The sequence below is a fragment of the Eufriesea mexicana genome, unplaced genomic scaffold (genome assembly GCF_001483705.2).
Source record: "Eufriesea mexicana isolate 0111107269 unplaced genomic scaffold, ASM148370v2 scaffold307, whole genome shotgun sequence".
NCBI lineage: Eukaryota > Metazoa > Arthropoda > Insecta > Hymenoptera > Apidae > Eufriesea > Eufriesea mexicana.
In genome coordinates this window covers 604,860-612,886 of record NW_016908458.1, presented here as the reverse complement: position 1 = coordinate 612,886, position 8,027 = coordinate 604,860, and positions in this window count along the sequence as shown.

Genomic DNA, 8,027 nt, shown 5'->3' with positions numbered 1-8,027 from the left:
ATGCTGACAAAGATCTGCATGTCTAATAAAGAAGGACTCCTTTTTAATAACTAAACAGATTTATTTAAACTGAAATATTGCACTATATCATAGAGACAGAACTTATGACTGGATTAGGTACTATATATAGATAGATAGACTTTCCGTTCGGGCCCGGCCCAAACTAGGACCAAAAGCTGCTAACTTTTGATGTTAAATTCTTCGTCATCTTTGGACCTCACGTGTGGGAATTCCTGTTACAACAATTAGTACAGTATCTCCGAGTTTTATGAACACGTGGCCCACTTCACGGCCGAGTCTAGGTCTAAACGGAACGGCAAGCAAAACGTACTAGGCACGACAAGAAGCCGATTAATAGACTATCGGTCGGTAAAGTATTAACCTGTAACGCTTTTGTCGCGGAATCGCCAACGACGTGGCATACACGTCGTCAGGTAATTGTCACAGAAACCGTTCTGGCACACGCGTCTGTGAATTTCTTGCTAGTCAAGTGGTTAATACTGTTTCCTCTGCTAGAGTCCTTCCTAGCTCACAATACCACGTATTTAATACGCGATAGTTGCAGATTTGTTTTACTGTATTGGGTTGTCCGGATAGCTCGTGCCGATTTTGAAGGAAAATTGAAACGCGGGAGATTTAAATTTTGGTGTACATTTATTAAATTATATAGGTACCATCTATCAAAAATCGGCACGAACTTTGTAGACAACCTAAGAGTACACATGCAAGAATTTTCTGGGTTTCTTTGATTAATTTCTAACTCTGATTATGTTCCAAACGCTTTGCAGTTAAAATGAAAGAATAAATAGGGGTTTCAAATCACCCCCTAGAAATAAGCTATTAAACAAAGAAAATCTAGTAGCCAACGTAAATTTGCAAACGAGTACAAAATAGGTCGTAACCTGAAGAACTAAAAAACACAGAAATCACGTGTTTCGCGTGCAACAAACCGAGGCAACAAAAAACAAAGCACCACGAACCTCAAGTTTCAATCCCCGCTATTAACGTGCACGGAGAAGGGAAACATACGCGAATGAAAAACGTAGCATAAAGCACCTAAACCCGTTACAATTTTGGAAAAGCACCGTTGCACATTTTACGTTTCCCTCTTTCGCGTTGCGCCTGAAACTTTCTGATTTATGCTCGTACGGTAGTACACACGAAAATCCTATCTTCAGTGCCTCACTCACCGGCGAAACTCGTTTGGAGTGAGGTCAGATCACGTTTAAACTAGACACGCGAAGGATAGAAGAAAAAATTAAATATGCGGAACGTTACGTAGTTAAATGCACCTGCTGCTAAACGCCAGAAGCAAAAGCGCGAAGGGGGAGCGAGTAGCAAATGGGACAGGCCAGACGCTGTCATTCGGCTACTTGACTTGCCCCGCGGAGTCCCTGTGCGAAATGGCGCCGGGTCGACTGGACTGCTAGTTGGTCCTCGACGATCAGACGGATACCAGAATCTAATCGAGGTTGGATACACGTATTTCGAATCGATGGCCAACGATATATCTAGCTGGCTGTGCGTTCGTCAAACGCGAAATCATTTCTAATCCTGAAAAAGGATGACAGACGCGCGGTATTTGGCTATGGATTTATGGAAAAATTTGTTGGCATTTGCCATTCCGGCTGTCATTGACCGCGATGGCCGGGCAAAACTCACAAAAGCCCTGGTATAACACAGGAATGTTAACCAATATTCCGGCTTTCGGCACCGGCAGGATTTAAGCTCCGGCGGTTCGCGTATGGAAATTTATGAGACTATTTCGCATGTAAGCACTAACCAGGTGTGGCTACACATAAATTTCGCATCCTCGCGCGTATATTTCAAGCCCTCCACCCTCTGCTCCTCCGTTTTACTTGCTAGGTGTGGGCCAACTTACCAGAAGTTACCTGCCCGGGTATCTCACTTCTCTCCTTCCCGCCTTCGAACATCCGCTAACCCCCGAAGCTCTGTCTCTTTCCAGCTTGCACTTTTGCTTTCTACGAGCTTCCATCCAGCATCCACCTCTCCCTTTCTTTCGTAACCCGGCTCGTCTTATCCTATCCGCGTGTACACGCTATAGTTAACCCTCTCTCTTATTCTTCGCCCGGGATCGTATCCCTAAATCACCCCCGACTACTCCGGAACACCGAGGCGCCTTTCTAATTGCTCCACGCTACGTTTAAATTACTTAACCCCTACCCATTCCGCCTCCATCTCCACCCCATAGTCCTCTCCTCAAATTAGTTTCAGATAGGCGAAAAGAATGACGCGTTCGTCGGTGGGCTCGAAGAACGCGGAAGAATCTCGCCGGGAATGCTAATTTAAGCCCGATCCCATTTTACACTCCTGCAATCGTATCTTCTTATAACCATTGTCGGTCTAATTCTCCACGGATAGATCTCAAATATCCCACGTGCCGCCGATTCCTTTAATGCCTTTTAATTCGCTTATCCGAGCTAGTCCCTCGTGGCCTGGCTGTCTGGCAGGCTAGTGTCCGTGTTTGGATGTCAAGTTCTTTGCCACGATTAAACCTCGATTATACCTCGATTATTCCTGGATTTTACTGTTTCATGGATTTCAGGTGATCGTAGATAGGCGTATTTCATTTGCAATTCGATCGGTCCCTATTTCGGTGGTCGCGTGTGATTCGGGCGTAGTCCAACCGGACTGACGATGTGGACAAAGGTTTTGATAAATCAGAGGGGTATTTTAGGGAATTATGATAATTGTAGAGCTGATTATATCGATTCCATACCGCGATTGGTCGAAGATTAAACGATAGAATCTCGCCGAGGAAGCGAGTGTTAACCCTTTGCTCCCGAGAGAGGTCTCTCAGTTGCCACTTGTCTCGATACCGATACTCGTGTCTCGAATGGCGAGTCAGGCCTTTTATATCGTTACAAAATACAGAATGCCCACTATAACAGAGATTTTCAACCTCTACATCCCATTACAAACACAAATGCAATATAATTACTAAAATTAGGTCGTGAAGATGTCCGGAAGATGTCACTTGCGAGTCAACATAACCTCTATCTTTGCCTATGTTTGACTAATTAAAGAAGAATTTCTAAAAATATATAAATATATATAAATTTCAAATACTATAGTGCATCAGTGTGAAGCAATACACTATTTCAAAAATATTGGACTATAGTAAAAAGACTTTAACTCGCCACTTCGCTATGATTAAAAAGAAAATGGCGAAGTAGGTTAAATATGACGGTAATTAAAACGAGATGCACTGAAAATATCTAACCTTGTGCAACTATTAGGCAAGCAGCGTGTGGCTAACCTTTGCCAAGGAAGAAAGAACGGTGGGCCAGGATTGGCGGGTTATTTGCGGAACTTTTCATCGTGATCCACCTTATATCCGACGAGCGGAGGAGCGACAAAGGAACAATTATCGAACTGCGAATTAACGTTAGGCATATCGAGCAATCTCACGTGGAATCAGCCGGAGGCGTCTCGAGACGTCCTCATCTCGGGCAGAGCCGAGCAGAGGGATGAAACGCACGGCTGCGACCAATCACGTTCGCAATTAAAGGCAAAGCCGTAGCCGCGAGGGAAACTCGCAAGAGGAAGGGACGGAAACGTATCTCGTACATGTTCTCCCCCTTGGCGCAACAACGACACACTCTCTAGGCGTCCTTTTAAATACGTGACCTGTAAATAATTGCATGAAGGGACAAAGCACGTGCACAACTGGACCTCGAGTGTACCGTGATACCATGTTGGCTGATCACGCTCGCACACTCTCCTCTCAACGTCTACGTACATAACGTTGTACTGTGTTTTTCTTCCCTTTTTCCTTCCTCCATCTCTTTGTGTCTAACCCACCATTCTTTCCGTCTCTTGTGTTCTCCTTGCCGTGCATGCTTGCAACAGTCTCGCTGTTCTTCCTTGCCCTCTACTCAGCATGATTAGACCTAGTTCACCCTTGAGAGAACGTCGATCCGTGAGGGTTGTAGAAGGTGCCCGCTACGGCCATGGATTTCGAGAAGGGTGTCCATGTGTCGTAAACGTAACCGTTGTTACGCGTTTCGTATCCAGAGGAGAATCGAGTAGTTTATAGACCAGGCAGACGAGAGGGAGCAACGCGACAAACACCGTGTTCCTGGGGTAAACAATTTTCCGAATGTAGTCTTTATACGTAGGAGTGGTCACTTTTATGTCGTTCCCAACGAGGTGGGGAAAAAGAAGAGGAAGAAAAATGCTTTTCCATGCTTCAACGTCGATTCAACCGTGATATTATCGACGTGGCGATTTACCAAATGGTATCGATAATGGCAAAGCCAAAAGTACGTATATGCAGGCATTCGCTGGGCGATACGATACCCGTGAAAATGCTCGTGTATGTGCACGCGAGCAATCGATGTTTTGTAATGGAACGCCTCGCTCTGTCGGATTTACTGCTATTATTTTTTAATTACATTTCGTCGATCGCATTTGTAACTGCCCTCCCTCGAAATCTGGTTATACTTTTGTAAGGGAAATCTCGTTCCAACGGCGTGCCGTGGAACACGGTTTTAATTTTCATAAAATTCAATACTCCCGTGTTTTCTACCAACACAACTCCTGTTAATATCGGTGCACGGCGGCTGTACACGCTACTGATGGCGCACGGGGTATGGGGAAGGAACGAGCGGACGGAGAACCGCAGCCTGGTCGTTGCAGCCGTTCTACAAATCCCGGAAATCAAAACCGACCGTTCCTCGCGGTCAATTATAATGTGCGAACGTTGTTAATGTTAAATTTATCGATAATGATCGATAATTTGTACAATTTGAGGGGACACCGGCCGTCGATAATATCAATTGTGCGTCGTTGATTGGCGTGCATTCTAAGTCCACGGTGTTTCCAGGGACCAAGAATGAGGTTATGTCGATTAGCTCGACGGATCAACGCGATTTCCTACGAGAAAATCCACGATTCGAAGATATACGTGCATTCGTCAAAAGAAGTTGATTTTATGACTAATTTTAGGAACCTTAAATAATATTTATTGCACAGACTGTCCCATAATAAGTGACATTTAACGTAATTACCGAAGAATAGGTTATGGAACAAAAACGTAAGCACGTTGATTGGCGTGCATTCTAAGTCCACGGTGTTTCCAGGGACCAAGAATGAGGTTATGTCGATTAGCTCGACGGATCAACGCGATTTCCTACGAGAAAATCCACGATTCGAAGATATACGTGCATTCGTCAAAAGAAGTTGATTTTATGACTAATTTTAGGAACCTTAAATAATATTTATTGCACAGACTGTCCCATAATAAGTGCCATTTAACGTAATTACCGAAGAATAGGTTATGGAACAAAAACGTAAGCAGATTTTTACCACAATATTTTATACAAAGTATCATCGCAATAAGAAAGGAATTTTGATACCAATTTTCTTTACCATAACACAAAGTATCAGAATGTGTCCTTGAAATAACCTTGACGCTATCCAAATTGCAAAAATTAAAAAGTATTTAAATTTTCTATAGAAAATTATGTACTCGATGTTATTGTGTGCACGATCTACGCGAAGTCATAGATGATTGGCAAGTCTACTGATATAAACCACCACTAGCTGGCGCCACCAGTCTATCTCGTATTCCATTTATCTGCCTATAACGATACGTTGACCAAGATTAATTTACGATAAATTTACGATATTCCATTAAAAAACTAATGCACTGTCTTTGTCAAATTTCATCGTGCGCTGCACTATAGTTTGCACAGTAAAGCCATAGATGATCGGCAAGTTTACTGATATAAACCACCACTAGATGGCGCCACCAGTCTATCTCGTGGTCCGTTAATCTGCATATTAGAACGATACGTCGACTAAGATTAATTTACAATAATATTCCATTAAAAAACTAATGTACTGTCTTTGGAAAATTCCATCATGCGCTGCACTATGGTTTCCACAGTAAAGCCATAGATGATCGGCAAGTTTACTGATACAAACCACCACTAGCTGGCGCCACCAGTCTACCTCGTATTCCATTTATCCGCATATAACGATACGTTGACCAAGATTAATTTCCGATAAATTTACGATATTCCATTAAAAACCTAATGCACTGTCTTTGACGAATTTCATCATGCGCTACGTTATAGTTTCCACGGTGAACGCAAAGTAAGATCTCCGTTCCCAGTCTGCCCGATTTATCACGTAATTCGGTTAAGGTGCGTTGGACGCAACTATGTTATCGTTTTCCTGGGAGGACCTCTCGGAGATATTCGTTCCGCCAGTTTAACGTAGGAGGAAAGGAACGGGAGAAAAAGGCAGGATAAAAGAGGAGACAACGGGAGAGAGATACAGGCCTGGTCCCAACGAAGCTCTCGTTCAGCGATGAAACGTTTTTGCGAATTCGAATTGAAGTTCCTCCGAGCGACTGCGCCCCCTACCCAGCCCCGGCCATAATCGTACCACATCGAATACACGTTGCTCCATTCTTTCTGCTTCCGTCTACCCCCGCTCGGCGGCGCTGCGAGCGCGTGGGGCGACGCGTCGCGGCGGAAAGCAATTCGTGACAGACATCCCGCAGAGAGACAACGTCTTCCCGTGTACCCACGCGGCCCGTCAAAATGCGAAGTCGTCGTCGGTTACACGCAGACAGAAACGCGATGTAACGAGGCGCTACGCGACTCGAGCGCGGTTTCCACGACATTTCGTCGCGAGCCTGTGTATTCGCTTTGGAATTTATTTTATTTACCACAGCTGCCGCTCCGCGGGACTTGCGTCGCGCCAGCTTCTCCCGATACGCGCGTATATATGTATACATATATAGAGAGAGACAGAGAGAACCGGTGGAAATAAAGAAAGGGAAAGGAGATGCGGAACGGACGAAAAAGAGAAGAACAGAGTCCTCTCCCGTGAGACCCGAGGCGTCTCATTAGGCGCGATTCAGTGTACCATACTCCGGCAGATCCCTGCCTTCCAGATTGTTCCATTTTCCTTCATACATATTTAAATTATTGAAATTGCAGCATTACCATATTCCATTGATTTATCGATGCCTCTTCTCAGTTCTTTCTTTCCTTCCCTCTTTCTTTATTCCACCTCGCTGTCTCTCTTCTTCCGTGGTCTGTCCCTTTCGCCAGGTTCATCTCTCCTCGGCTCTTTGTTTCTGTTGGTAGTTTCTGTACTGTTTCCCACGGCGAGATTATAATTATTATTGATCGGTCAGCGTTCATTTAAGACGGACTGAAGGAGTGACTGGGCTCGAAATGAAACCTGGTGTCTTGTCGTTGTTTTCCTGGCTTGGAGAAACTTTTGTCATTAACACGTTCACTGTCATGGCGGTCGTCAATGATCTACGCTTGTCTTCTCAGTGGGACCATAGTGATCACCAATGCTTAGAGATACTAATTTTTTAAATTTATATTTGTTTCATTCTAACCATTTTTTGAAAATTTGAGCAATGTAAATAAAGAGAGTACTTTGAATAGAAAAGGTTAATAATTTACACCATTTTTCTTTTCTTTGCCATATTTTTAGATTAATGGAGATTTCATCGTGGCCCCTTAGCGTACTATATAAGAAATGCATGGCAGTCAAAGTTAACGAAAGTTAATAAAATTACGGTATAATTCCTTATTCGTGGTGTGTCAATTTAAAGTCGAGATTATCGAGTTGTATATGTAATCCACTACTGTGAATATACAGGTAACCCTCCTATAACACGGTAGATAGATTCCTAGAAAATGCTGTGTTGCGTGAAACCGTGTTGCACGAGACCCAGAGCCAGTACAAAAAGGGGGGTTACGTTCCGAAAACGTACTAAAAACAAATTTTTATTTTAATTCTACATAAGAAACTTAATTTTTATTAAAAATATAAATGTACAACACAAAACAAAACAAAAACAAGAATATTATTTTAATTTAATAAATTTCTTCGTCGTCACTCCTCATGTAGAAGTACAGTGTTGTACAAAGGTTTTTGCAATTTTCTTATCGTGTTAGGTTAGGTCGATAAGTTTTGTCGATAGTACTCCTATAACACGGTACTTCGAGAACACGTTTCTTTCTTAACGT